The 13,235-nt window shown below is 36.2% G+C and overlaps 1 protein-coding gene across 5 annotated transcripts in view; it reads left to right on the top strand.

Annotated features, from left to right (window-relative positions):
• LOC143232049 (survival motor neuron protein-like) overlaps nucleotides 1-13,235 on the top strand; it is a 44,253-nt gene that overhangs the window by 4,222 nt on the left and 26,796 nt on the right. The window lies entirely within an intron of this gene.

The raw sequence follows: 13,235 nt of genomic DNA, 5'->3' as shown, positions 1-13,235 counted from the left end.
ATTAGCTTGGTTTGTGTGGAATCATTGAGATAGGGTCTGCAAAAACACGTTTTGCCAATGTTGTATACATTTATTGCTAGGTTAAGATTTTATTTTAAAGCTTAGTGATGTTCTTTGTCCTTCACTGTTTAATTAGGCTTAACAAGTGTTATTTTTGTTTTACCTACAAGTTAATTGATAATTAGGCTGCCTAACTTGTTTTCTTCAAGACATAAATCAACTGTGTACGTTTCTTTCACTAACAGTTCTTACCATTTACAAAATATCAAGCATTTCATTTTTGTCATTCTTTATAATTTATACTTTTTACCATTAATTTTGTTAGTGAGGGCCCTTAAGAGCTAGTGTCCACCCCACTTGCTCTCAATAGTGCTCACCTTCCTCCTAAATTGGCTGAACCAATTTCAAGTGACCTTGATTTTGTAAGTTTTCCTCCGTCTGGTCATGGTATATCTTTCAGGCTTCTACTGCAGTATCTTCTAGGTCTATCTCAGTTTTTTAAAGACATTTTACAGTATATTCCCCTTCTTCTTCTGTCATAGTTTCATGATGATCTTTCTGGACTCCTTTTTGAGAGCTGGTACTTGCAAACCTTGCTCTATACTGTCAGGGAGACTTTTTTTTCCTTCATTTTATATCATTCAGTTATCTGTTAATCCCCTACCTAGTTTTCAGCTTTGTATTACCTCTTTTAAATCTCCTAAGTGTGATGATTAAAAAAAACATATATAACATAATAAAAGAAATCATTCAGTTTAGAGCAGGGCAGTGGTGTTCTGTTGATGTAGATGACAAGATGTCCTCCACTATGTATAATTGGAGTAAACCATTAAAACTGAGTTCTTACCTTTGATTGGGATCTCTAATCCTACCTCCATGTGGATGTTAATTCCTAGTAGACAGGATTTGGATTTAGAACTGAACATATTAACTTAAGTCCATACATGTGTATTACAGGTGACTTTATTTCCTCACGCAATTACACTTTTTCCTCCTTCATGTTGTGGATCATGGTGAAGGTACTCACAGATTAATATGGTTCTTCCTCTTATCCCTTGATGATTTTTATTACTTCAAGAATGTTATTACACTAGGTGTGGCTCCTGCCAATATGGTTTTGAGTAAGACCGTTTACATAACAAAGACATCTTTACGATACTTGATGTCAAGTTTCCAGATCACTCAATCGATGTTTGACATTGCTATCATGTGCCTTATTCATAAATTTTTAGGAGGGGGAAGTATGAGAAAACTTCCAATCTAATGAACTTCTGTGAAGATGATATGATTCTGTTTTCAACTCCCATATTATATTGGTTCCTGATGGGCTTGGTGATATTCTGGTAAATCTGAATAGAGGGAACTTTGCATATGAGTTGAATTTGGATCAGTTGCTTACAAGGCAACTAAGTTTTATCTTATAATAAGACTTTGAATTAAAGAGTTCAGTCAAGACTTTTAGATGATATATATACACGTGCAGTTGCCACAGACCAAATTCCATCACTTATGCTCATGGCCCATCAAAAAGCATTTCTCTTATGAGATGGAAATGAAATGGATTCTGGTGGCTTTTGGGTCACCTTTCTTGTCTATGCATTCATGTTTTTCAATAATATTTGGTACCTTGGAGATGGGACAACTGTTTTTTTTATTTATTTTCATTTGTCTATCTGATGATGGCATTACACTATCTCTAAATGGTAGAGTCTATTCACAAGTCTTCCTAGTTTATGCAAATTTACTCTGGGTTCTCTATTTGTAAAGGTGATGCATTGTCATCTGGCCCCAACTACCAGTTATGCTGCCACTTGTGATTCCATCTGAGAATGTGATAATTCTACAGGTAAATACATATTGCTTAACTCAATTATTTAAAGGGTGATGAGGACAAAGAGTTACCCTGCTGTTGGTTTAATATCTTGTGAGGATGCTTGTCTCCACGTGGTTTCTCATAAATTCAGTCCACTGAATCTACTTTGGTTCTGGATTCTCTTCAGCTCTGTTTGATCACATTTTCTGTTGTTGTGGCCTAGAGTGGTATGTTCCTTTATAAGAACACAATTTTAAACAAACCACTGGTTCTTATGATTTTGGTTCCTGCCACTGTTTCAGTTTGGCTATTCTTAATTTTTAAACAGATAACTATTTCTGAAATAATTAGTAAATCAAGATTTTCATTGGTATACAATCCATGTTAACTAGAGATAAGCAATTAGTTGAATTTGATGAACCATTAATTGTTGGATTCAGTAATCAGCTGCAATGAATTAGTTGATTATTCTCATCTTAGACTTGTAGTTAGAATAACTGAAAATATTAATAACAATTGGAAACACTAGTTTTGATTTTACAAGTCATGAAATTTATTAGATATGCTGAAGAATCTTGAGTTAAAGTAATAATGGGAAATTATAAAGACAATATGTCATATACTTTAATAGTTAGAATAATGAAAAACAGCAATAATCAGAAACACAAATGTTTGTAATATTAATTGCTTTAATTGGAATTTTGATTGATTCCATGAAAGCAGTTTGATGCTCATAGGTAATTGGACAAACTCCCCAAGTCTAATGTTGGCTATCATTTATAATATATTTCAGAAGATGATTTTGTAAAGCTTCTTTTATAAGACATTATATAATTTTATCCACTACAGAAGTAAAATTAACTGAGCAATTATTATATTCTCATTTAAAAATAGCAGGCTATCTGTTAACTTACCAATATTAAAAGAGAAATGCTAAAATATGTACTCTTGACATTCTGGGAAACTTTGAGGAAATTCTTGTCAGGTCATGATATTTTACATGCTTTTAGTCTCTTTGATATTTCTACTTACCAAGGGATTGATATATACAGGATCCAGATATATTCCAGTATTTTCAGTTCAATGATTAGGATTGGAAATATTGCTAACATCTTCTATCACAAAAACAGAAAATAATGTTTAAAAGCTCAGCTCATTCAGAGTCTACAACAATAAACTTACCATAATCATTATTTTAACCTCCCTTAAAATTAAAGGACCTAGAAATGCATCAAAACATGAACATCAGTGTTTCCAAGTGAAAGCCAGTAATGGCTTTGTTATATTCTAAATGTGTAAATATAAATTGTTGCATCTTAGTTATTTATTCAGTTTTAGATTCAATAAAGCCTGAAGCTTATCCTCTACAATATTATTTATATTTATGAATGAGAAGGTTTATATTATTTGTTATTTGTTTGTCTGTATGGGAGGTGTTTTTGTTACCTTTATTTATCACACTGCTGTTAGCTCCTCAGATCTATCATTATGATGAAATGTGTAACATTTATTGTTAGTTTTGGTGGAGTGGTGACGCAGGGTTTTTATTAAAATTCTATAGCTAATTTATAAACTATGGAAGATAGTTCCTTATTGGTACAGGTTTTTAAAAAGTCAAAGACAAACTTTAAAAATGGAATAATCCCATAAATTTCTAATTATTAAATTAAATTAGAACTTATGAATAATTTTGAAAGTTAAAACTGTAAATGATTTATTTTGTAGAATCTTTTTGCTATCATATATTGAAGTCCTTTAGAAAAACTCAACTATAGATATATTTATTGAAATTTAAAAAATTATTAACAGAAGCACTGCATTCAGAAATTATATCCTATGTTAATATCATACACACTGTGATGTGAATATGCTTTATGTTCACTTTGAGAGAAACCTATACAGTAGGTAGGTGAAGTGAAGAAAGTATCATTTGCTACTATTCATTTCTTTATGTTATCTAGCCATAAAATAGCAGATATTGGGTTGTACTAGTTTTGGAAAATCCCACTCATCATCAGTAACTTTGAACATAAGTTAACTAAAGAGAAATAAACTGGACCCATATAATAGTGAAAAGTATCAAATATCTTGTTGGTGTAAATGTACTCATATGCTTTGTCAAAAAGTAGCTGCTTGCCCTTCATAAAGTGTATTCAGCTACTCACACATGCAGTTAACCCTCTCTCAATGACAGTCAAAGGGCACATCACAACATTTAAAGTTATTTTCAAAACTTACTTAAACAACTTTATTTTTAATATCTATAAATAGAATTGACAACAAAGTGTAGTTTGTAATTCAAATTTTAATGTGTATGTTTTAATTTCTTAATTTGAAATAAAATATTTAAAGTAAATGTCCAAATATGCTTTTCTGAATACCATATGGCATATGTTCTTGTATAATTACACTATATTTTTATTATACTTACTATACAATATCTATAGTGGTTAACAAACCAGAAACTCAGTCTTTAGGCAATTACAAAATAGAACATAAAATAAGAATCTACCATCATTTTTACAGTAAACTTAAACTCTACAACCCTTCCCTTATTGATTGTGTCCATTAACAGTTATCAGAAAATGTCTGACAAAAATAAAGTAAGTAATTTTATTTTGTTGTCATTAACATGATTTCTGCCTTCTGTGGTCCTGAATAAGTTTATAAGAGTTCCTAGTTAAGTTCACAAATAAAGCACACAAGGATTTCCATATACCTAGTGACTGCACTGCTCATTTTCTGTGATCATGCAAATTAGGTTATCAGTGTTATTTTGAGTATACTACACAAATATTGAATAAAAACAAAATATAACCCATTTTTCTTGATGCCATGTACATGCAAAATCCATCTCATGTAAGTACTTGAATGTGTTAATATAATTGGTGGGCAAACAACAATTTATAAGCATAAGGAAAACTTTTATTGATGAGTGAGCATACTGCATATTTCAACAGAACTTTGGTCTGTCTATTTTTGAGTATGATTAGTATGAAATAAATGACCTTTCTCAACCATAGTGAAGGTTTATTTACCATTTATACACTTGACCTCTACCACCATTTCACTCATATTCAGTCACTGTTGTCATTGTAACAATATATATATATATATATATATAACCATAAATTTTTAAGCCATAAACAAAACACATTAATATCAAACAAAATATGATGCATATTTTGAAAAGGATCTTAGGGTACAAGCTACAACGTGGGATTATAAAATGTATCCTAGGTTTTGGAGGTGACTGCAGAAGTAGGACCCACATTGCAGTAGGGATACACCATCTATCAGTCCTAATCTCCAATTTTCTAATCTTACATGAGAAAATTAGAAATTAGGAGAGTGAGATATGGGTGCTCAAACCTACAACATCCCACATCTATAGCACCCTTCACTGCCTACAGACAATTGTGGGAAGGTGACAGCTCTCCAAAGTTACAATAAGAATAAGAAAAAGGTAAACATAAAAGATGAAAAATAAAAATATAAAATAAGGTATTACCATTTGGGGTTAAGTAAGATAAAACTTACCTCTTGAAGTTAGCATTCCTGCCTCCTGTATGGTAGAGGCACTAATTAACATGACATTAGTAAAGCGATAGTTTACTGTGACTGTCATTCTTTTATATGTGGCTCAAGGTGTTAATTTGCATAAAGTAGTACCAAGTTCTTTGATGACCTTATTTTTTAACTAAAAATAATTTTAGTAGAATTTCTCTGATTCTATTCTACTAAAAATTTATGGTTTTTAGTAGAGGTTGTGATTTGCTGTTTTTATTGTATTTCTTCCTCATGATGTTGTTTATTCATTTGGATGTAGTTATTTAATTTCACTAATATATATATCTAAACAACCTTGGATTGTTTAGTACTGATTATATTTGAAGAATACAGACAAATTGGGTGTTGAAATATGTAGTATGTTCCACTACCATTAAAACCTTTCCTTATGCATATAAATCATTGTTTGACTATCTGTTATTTTATGTAAATGTTAATATATTTTCATACTAAAACAGTTGTTCTCCAAAATGTAATATTTATTTCAGTTTAGATGTAAATACATTGTGACAATAAGTAGATAAATATGGCTAAAATAAATAATTTTTGTAGGTTAAAAGGAAATTAGGCTGGTCAAGATTGTAGTTGGAATGGAAAGAACACCATATAGCTGAATAATACTGATAGTAAAAGTGACAGTATTTGCTTGAAAGTATATGAAAATAATGAATCTGTTACCAAACAAGACTGCACACTGTCAAAAGGGGAAAAAATACCATTGACTAATGCTGCAAGCTGTGTAAAAATTGAAAATTTGTTGAACTTGATTAGGTAACCTCTGTAAACTCTGTAGATAAAGTAACTTCCATTTCACTTGAACAGATTAACTACAGGATTTATTTCATTACATTGAAGTTTTCATATGTTGATCAGAAGAGCCTTTCTTTTTTTAGATAACTTCTTTATAGATTACAGCATTTTGTTTTCATGTACATTAATAAAATATTGCATTTCATACATTTAATGTAGCAAGTGAATTTTATCATTGGCACCCAGGAGGGTGCATCTCATTTTTCTTATTGAAACAGCAGCACTTAATTGTAAAAGAAAGAAAGGTGTAGTCATTCTTCCACACACACTTTTTACATACCTCAGTCTTTGAATTTATTCAATAAAAAAACTTTCTTTGTTTAATAAAATTTATAAAAAAAGAGCAAACTCTGTTTTAGAAGAAAATTCAAAATTGTTATGAAAAATGGTTTAAACTGAACCAAGAAGCTCCAATGTATTGTAATGTTATTGAGTTAGCCAATCACTGTCTTTAAAACATGATTTTCATGATGTGATGTAATGCCTATATCACAGATTCAAGAAAATATAGACTAATGACCTAAACATGCAATGACATCTCTTCTTTTTTTTTACTGTATAAGCCAGTATGGCTTCCAAAAGTGCATATTAATTATATAAGGTTTGTAAGAAAGTGATAAAAGTTCAAATTATAGACATGTTGCTAGAAAAAATGTATTATGTGAACAGCTTTTGATGTGCATGATGACAAGAAACCCATTTTGTTTTATTTAAAGCATGAGGTAAGCTTGCTTTATCATTTGAATGATAAGAATGGTGGTATTATAGGAAAATAAGTTATTTTTTATGGAACAGAATCATGTTGAGGGTTGTTAGGCTTAATTAGATGTGAAAGAAATAACTATAAATACAATCAGTTGCTTCCACTTTCATTTTGTTGACAGGGCTACTATTTGTTGGACCGTCTTTTCATAATTCATGTTGACTCAAGTAGCTGCATCAATTAGAAAAGAAAATTGATGAAAAAAAGTGTAAAAAAAATGCATATAAATTAATATAAACCAACATAAAACTTATTATAAAGTATAAAAGGAACTTCTGTTGAAAAACTTCAGGTTTTTTTTTGTAATTTTTGTTTGATAACAGACAAACCTATGCACTATCAAAACATTTGTGATTTCTACAATAGATATCATAGTTCTAACTACATTTATAGAAAGTTTTCCAACTAATAACTAATGTAACATGTATTCAGTGGTTGTACTTTATTATCCAAATGTGTAAATTGTATAATTTGTTTTACTTTTTGATATTATGATTTTTAAGATTATTCATTTCAGTTATTTATTACATTACATTTCTAAAGGTTTGTTTTGAATTTCTTGCAAAGCACTTCTAAAGGAAATTATTACTTGTCTAACAAGTTTTTTATATACGAGTTTCCAGTCTCAAATGTCAATTATTAATTAAAGGTTTAACCTGTTGAAAAATGTGTGTATTTTGAATTCTCTCCACTTTTGGATAGTTCATTCCAGCTTTAGTTCCAAGTTACTCCTTTCAGAGTTTCTTTTTTTAATTGTTATTCTTCTTAAGGTTATTTTAGACATTATTCCTTTCAAAATAGTTTATTTCACATTTAAGTTTTTTTTTGTAATTTCAAGGTTTATTGATATTTGTTGTTAATTTTATTTGATTCAGTGCCATTTCTTTTGGTGATTACATCTTTGAGACAATTTGTATTTTCACAGTCATTTTACCTTATTCTATTAAATGTCCCCTCGGTGTGGATTCCTGTACGTGGTGAGGGAACCTCCCAGGGAAGGTTCTCTTCTATCTGGTTACCTTCTCTGGGATCTAAACATCCACCCACGTGTTTGCCGTGCGTGGCGACCCATGAAGGGGAGGAGAGGATCCTGGTGGTTGAGGGGTCCAACCCTAACACACCACTTTGGCCTCGAATTCCTGTAGACGGGCGGCCTTTGGGTGGCCCCCCTTGAGTCAATCGGCTGGTCCACTTGGGCTAGAGTCAACCAAGTACCAGTGTTGGAAGTTCTCAACGGGTGTTGTGGACATTGTGCCTGATGCTGGTGTTTGGGTATAGTGCTCACGAAACCCTGGCATTGCTGCATTGTCCTTGCGTGACTTTGTAGTGCGTCCCCTTGTAGGGCTCCATGGTGGGTGGGGTCAGTGGGTACCAAAATTTTTCCTTTTTCCTATGGATCCTCTAAAAAATTTAAATAAAATTGTAAAAAACAGACAATGGGTAATCGACCACGTCTTGAATACTCAGAACAGCAATCTTCAACATCAGTAACACACGCATCTCATTTTCTTATATTACATTCTCTTCGAAAACCTTTAGGGCAAATGTCCCCTTTTTTTATTCAAAAGGGACTAGAGGGACTTGCTGGCTTTCCAAAATCAGTAAAGAAACTTGATCTGGTGACATATTGGTTGAAACATCCACATCCCAACACAGTGAACTCCTCTTGAATTCAAAGGCAATTGGGGATATACCTATTGAGGTGACACCCCATGCTACCTTGAATTCTTCACGAGGAGTTATTGTTGAAAGGGATTTGAAGAACCTTCCCAGTCAGAGATTCTCGCTGGTCTCTCCACTCAAGGAGTTTCTGCAGTGAGGCGATCTCCACTCGCAAAGATGGAATTACACTGCCAACAAATACCCTCGTTTTAACATTTACTTCACCACGTGCACCTGCCACCATTAAGGCAGGTTATCTCATTTGCAGGGTTCGCCATACATACCAAACCCTCTTCGATGTTTCCAATGTCAGAGATTCGCCACTCAAAGACATCCTGTCGTGGTTCCCTGACATGTGCTCGTTGTGGAGGCAAGGACCACGATGCCTATGACTATGACATGAACCCACATTGTGTAAACTGCAATGGTTCTCACCCTCTTACTTTCATTCTTGCCCAAAATGGTTGGAGGAAAAGAGGTGCAGCGTTTGAAAACGACACATAACATTAGTTATCCTGAGGCTCGAATTTGCTGTCCACAACTCCATCTCGACATATGCTGCTGCACTTCATTCCACAACTACAGTGGGAGTGCAGACAGATCTCTGTGCCTCCAAAAGAATCGTTTTCAAAACAAATGAAAAGCCTTTTGACCTCCGTGGTTAAAAAGGTTGATGAATCGACTTCCACACCTATCTCTGTTCCTCCCATACCTTCCAACAAACCTCAAGATCCACGTCCTTCAGTTTCAAATACAGGCATTTCTTCTGATACATCTTTTTCTCCCACCACAAGAGACAAAACAATTATTCGTTCACGTCCTCAGTCACTGGATTCCCCTTCCAATAACAAAAACCTGCCCACCCGACACAGAGCAGGATCCATGGAGGTTGATAGACCTCCTCCGACTAAAGACAGTAAAGAAAAAAGACGTGGTCGTAAACCAAAGGGTTCTCCAGCCACTTCACCTACCCGTTCTTAAAAATGGCCACCTTGATACAATGGAACTGTCGAGGTTTACGTTCTAATCTGGATGATATCAAAACGCTGATTGCTTTCTACCATCCTGTTTGTCTTTCTTTACAAGAAACATTTCTCAAAACTGCTGATACTGTCTCCATTCGGCAGTTTTCTCTGTACAGAAATGACAGGTTGTGTGATGGTCGAGTACATGGAGGGGTGGCACTGTTGGTTGGTCAACACGTGCCCACCCTGTCTTTGTCACTCAACACACCCTTGGAGGCTGTAGCCATCCGTGTTTCCTTGGGTCATACCATCACTGTTTGTTCTCTGTATCTGTCCCCTGGAAAGACATATGATCAATCAGATCTTGATGCTCTCGTTGAACAATTGCCATCTCCATTTCTAATCCTAGGGGATTTTAATGGACATCATCCCCTCTGGGGAAGTGCTATTATTGATGGGAGGGGCCGATCTGTAGAGCGGATGCTCTCTGATCACAATCTTTCTCTTTTCAATACTGGTTTTTCCACTTACTTTCATGCACCTAGTCAGTCCTTTACCACTATTGATCTCTCAGTTTGCTCCCCTTCATTATTCTCCCATTTTTCATGGAGGGTTCACAGTAATCCACTAGACAGTGATCATTTTCCGATCCTTTTGAGAGAGACTGGCCGTGGTCGATGCCACCCAACCCGCATGCCCCGGTGGAAGCTGGATCAGGCAGACTGGTCCACTTTCACTGCTCTTGCAAAACTTGATCCTGCCATCGTAAATCAGCCATCAATAGACGACTGTGTAGCAGCGGTAACTGACTGTAATACACATGCAGCTGCTCAGTGTATTCCTAAAACCTCGACACGTTTTCCACGATATCCTCGTCCGTGGTGGAATCCTGCTTGCCACTTAGCACGGAAGGCTCAAAAGCGGGCCTGGGATACTTTTCGTAGATATCCCACACTTTCAAATCGGGTTGCTTTCCAACGGGCCCGTGCACATGCTAGGTGGGTAAGACGTCACAGCCAGAAGGAATCTTGGATTAAGTTCACATCCAGTATATCTTCTACCACCAGTTCCAAGATCATATGGGACAGGATTCGAAAGGTTAATGGACACTACAATTCTATCCCCCTCTCGATCTTACTCTCTGATGGTCAGGAGGTGACTGATGTTCGAACATCGCTAACACTATAGGTGAAAGCTTTTGCCGGTATCTAGCACTTCTGCTTGTTCCTCCACCTTCCGGGCCATCAAGACTCGGGCAGAGCGATCACCTCTTTCCTTTCGAACTGACTGTTTCTTTGACTATAATTGTCCCTTTACCCTGGTGGAACTAAAAATGGCCCTTCATCGGTCTGCCAGTACGTCTGTTGGACCTGATGATATTCATTATGACATGCTGCACCATCTATCTCCTGCTTCTCTTGATGTCCTTCTGATTGTTTTCAACTGGATCTGGCAGGAGAATGTTTTTCCTGATGCCTGGTGCCAGGCTATTATTTTACCTTTCTCTAAGCCAGGGAAAGATCCCAAAATTCCTTCAAACTACCGTCCAATTGCTTTGACGAGCTGTCTCTGTAAGACATTAGAAAGGATGGTTAATGCTCATCTTGTTTGGTTCCTTGAATCAAACAACCTCCTCTCGCCCACCCAGTGTGGGTTCCATCGACAGCACTCCACCACAGACCACCTAATTCGTCTTGAAACATCTATCAGAGAAGCCTTTCTCAACCGCCAACATCTTGTATCAATATTCTTTGACATAGAGAAGGCTTACGACACAACGTGGAGGTATGGCGCTTTATGAGACCTCCATACATATGGGTTACGTGGCCATCTACCCATGTTTATTAAAAAATTTTAATGGACAGGAGATTCCAAGTTCGTGTGGGTTCGACACTTTCCCGTTCTTTTGTACAGGAACTTGGAGTCCCTCAAGGCTGTGTATTGAGTGTTACACTCTTCAGTATAAAGATAAATGCCATCACTGAACAACTCCCTCTCACTGTTGCAAATGGGCTGTATGTCGATGACTTTCACATCTCATGTCAGTCGTCAAACATCAGATATATTGAGCGGCAACTACAAACCGCCTCAATTGTGTAATGGAAGTGGACTATGGCGAACGGCTTTAATTTCTCTCTCTCCAAAACTGTATGCATGCACTTTTGCCGTCGACGGGGTATTCACCCTGATCCTGAACTTCATATCGGTGAAGTTTTGCTGCCAGTGGTCCCGGAGACCAAGTTCTTGGGGCTTATCTTTGATCGTAAACTGACCTTTATACCACACTTAAAGCAGCTTCGGGTCAAATGCACAAGAGCACTGAACATCCTCCGTGTTCTCTCTTCTACCAGTTGGGGCAGATCGCTGTTCAATGTTAAAGGTATATCGTGCTCTTATTAGATCGAAACTCGATTATGGATCAATGGTCTGTGGCTCTGCCAGACCCTCGGCCTTAAAGATGCGTAGATCCCGTTCATCACCAAGGACTTTCCAGTTCAAAGTATATACATTGAATCTCACGAACCTTCTCTACACCTTCGCCGTTTGCAACTATCTTTACAATATACTTCGAAACTTCATTCCTTACCAAAGCATCCCACCTGGAAATGTGTTTTCCTTCCTCGGTGGGCAGTACTTTTTCAGAACAGACGATCTGTCATTGCTCCATTTGGCCTTCGCATCCGGGAGCAATTGGATGAATTGGGTCTGTCCTTGGATAACATTGCAGATTCCACAGGTTGGCCCATCCCACCATGGCTTATTACAGCCCCCAAATGTGACCTTTCTTTCAGTCACCTAAAAAGGCAGATACTCCAGATTGGAAGTACCGTCTTTTATTCAATGAATAACTTTCAAACAATCATTCAGTTCCTATTTATACAGATGGTTCCAAATCAGGTAATTCAGTGGGCTCTGCTATGGTTTGCTATGGGTCAGTAGTTGCGTGCAGAATCCCTTCTACAGCTTCTGTGTTCACTTCTGAACTGTATGCCATATCTCTTGCCCTGGATCATATTGCAGCTGAGCAGTACTCCAACTGCACTATTTATACTGATTCGCTTAGTTCTATACTTGCCTTGGAATCACTACACATTAGCTCACATCCTATTCTCGCTGATATTCGAAACTGACTGGCCCATTTCTCATTAGCAGCTACTTCAATCCAGTTTTTCTGGATACCAGGCCATGTTGGTATTCGCCGGGAACGAGCTTGCAGACATGGCAGCTAAATATGTCTGCTTCAGCACCATCACTCCTATGCCTATTCCATACATGGACTATGGTGTTGTCTTCAAGGCTCGGCTCCGTGCCAGCTGGCAGTCCACTTGGAATGAGCAACGTGACAACAAACTTTTTCAAATCAAACCCAAAATTGGACTTTGGCTATCTAGCTTCCGTAAAGTTCGGAAGGAGGAAGTTGTTCTCACTAGGCTACGCATTGGTCACAGTTTTTTAACTCATCATTTTCTTTTATCTGGAACAGATGCACCAATGTGTAGTTTGTGTAACACTCAAATCACTATCAGCCACGTTTTACTTTCTTGCCATCATTACAATTCTCAACGACGGCAATATTTTAAACATATTTTTTCCCAGGGTCAATCTGTAACAATGGACAGAGTTATTGGTGATGGTGACTCTGTCCACCTTG

The sequence above is a fragment of the Tachypleus tridentatus genome, chromosome 11, assembly GCF_004210375.1.
Source record: "Tachypleus tridentatus isolate NWPU-2018 chromosome 11, ASM421037v1, whole genome shotgun sequence".
Classification (NCBI taxonomy): Eukaryota; Metazoa; Arthropoda; class Merostomata; order Xiphosura; family Limulidae; genus Tachypleus; species Tachypleus tridentatus.
The sequence above is the reverse complement of the archived record's forward strand: the minus strand, read 5'-3'. Positions and strand labels throughout refer to the sequence as shown.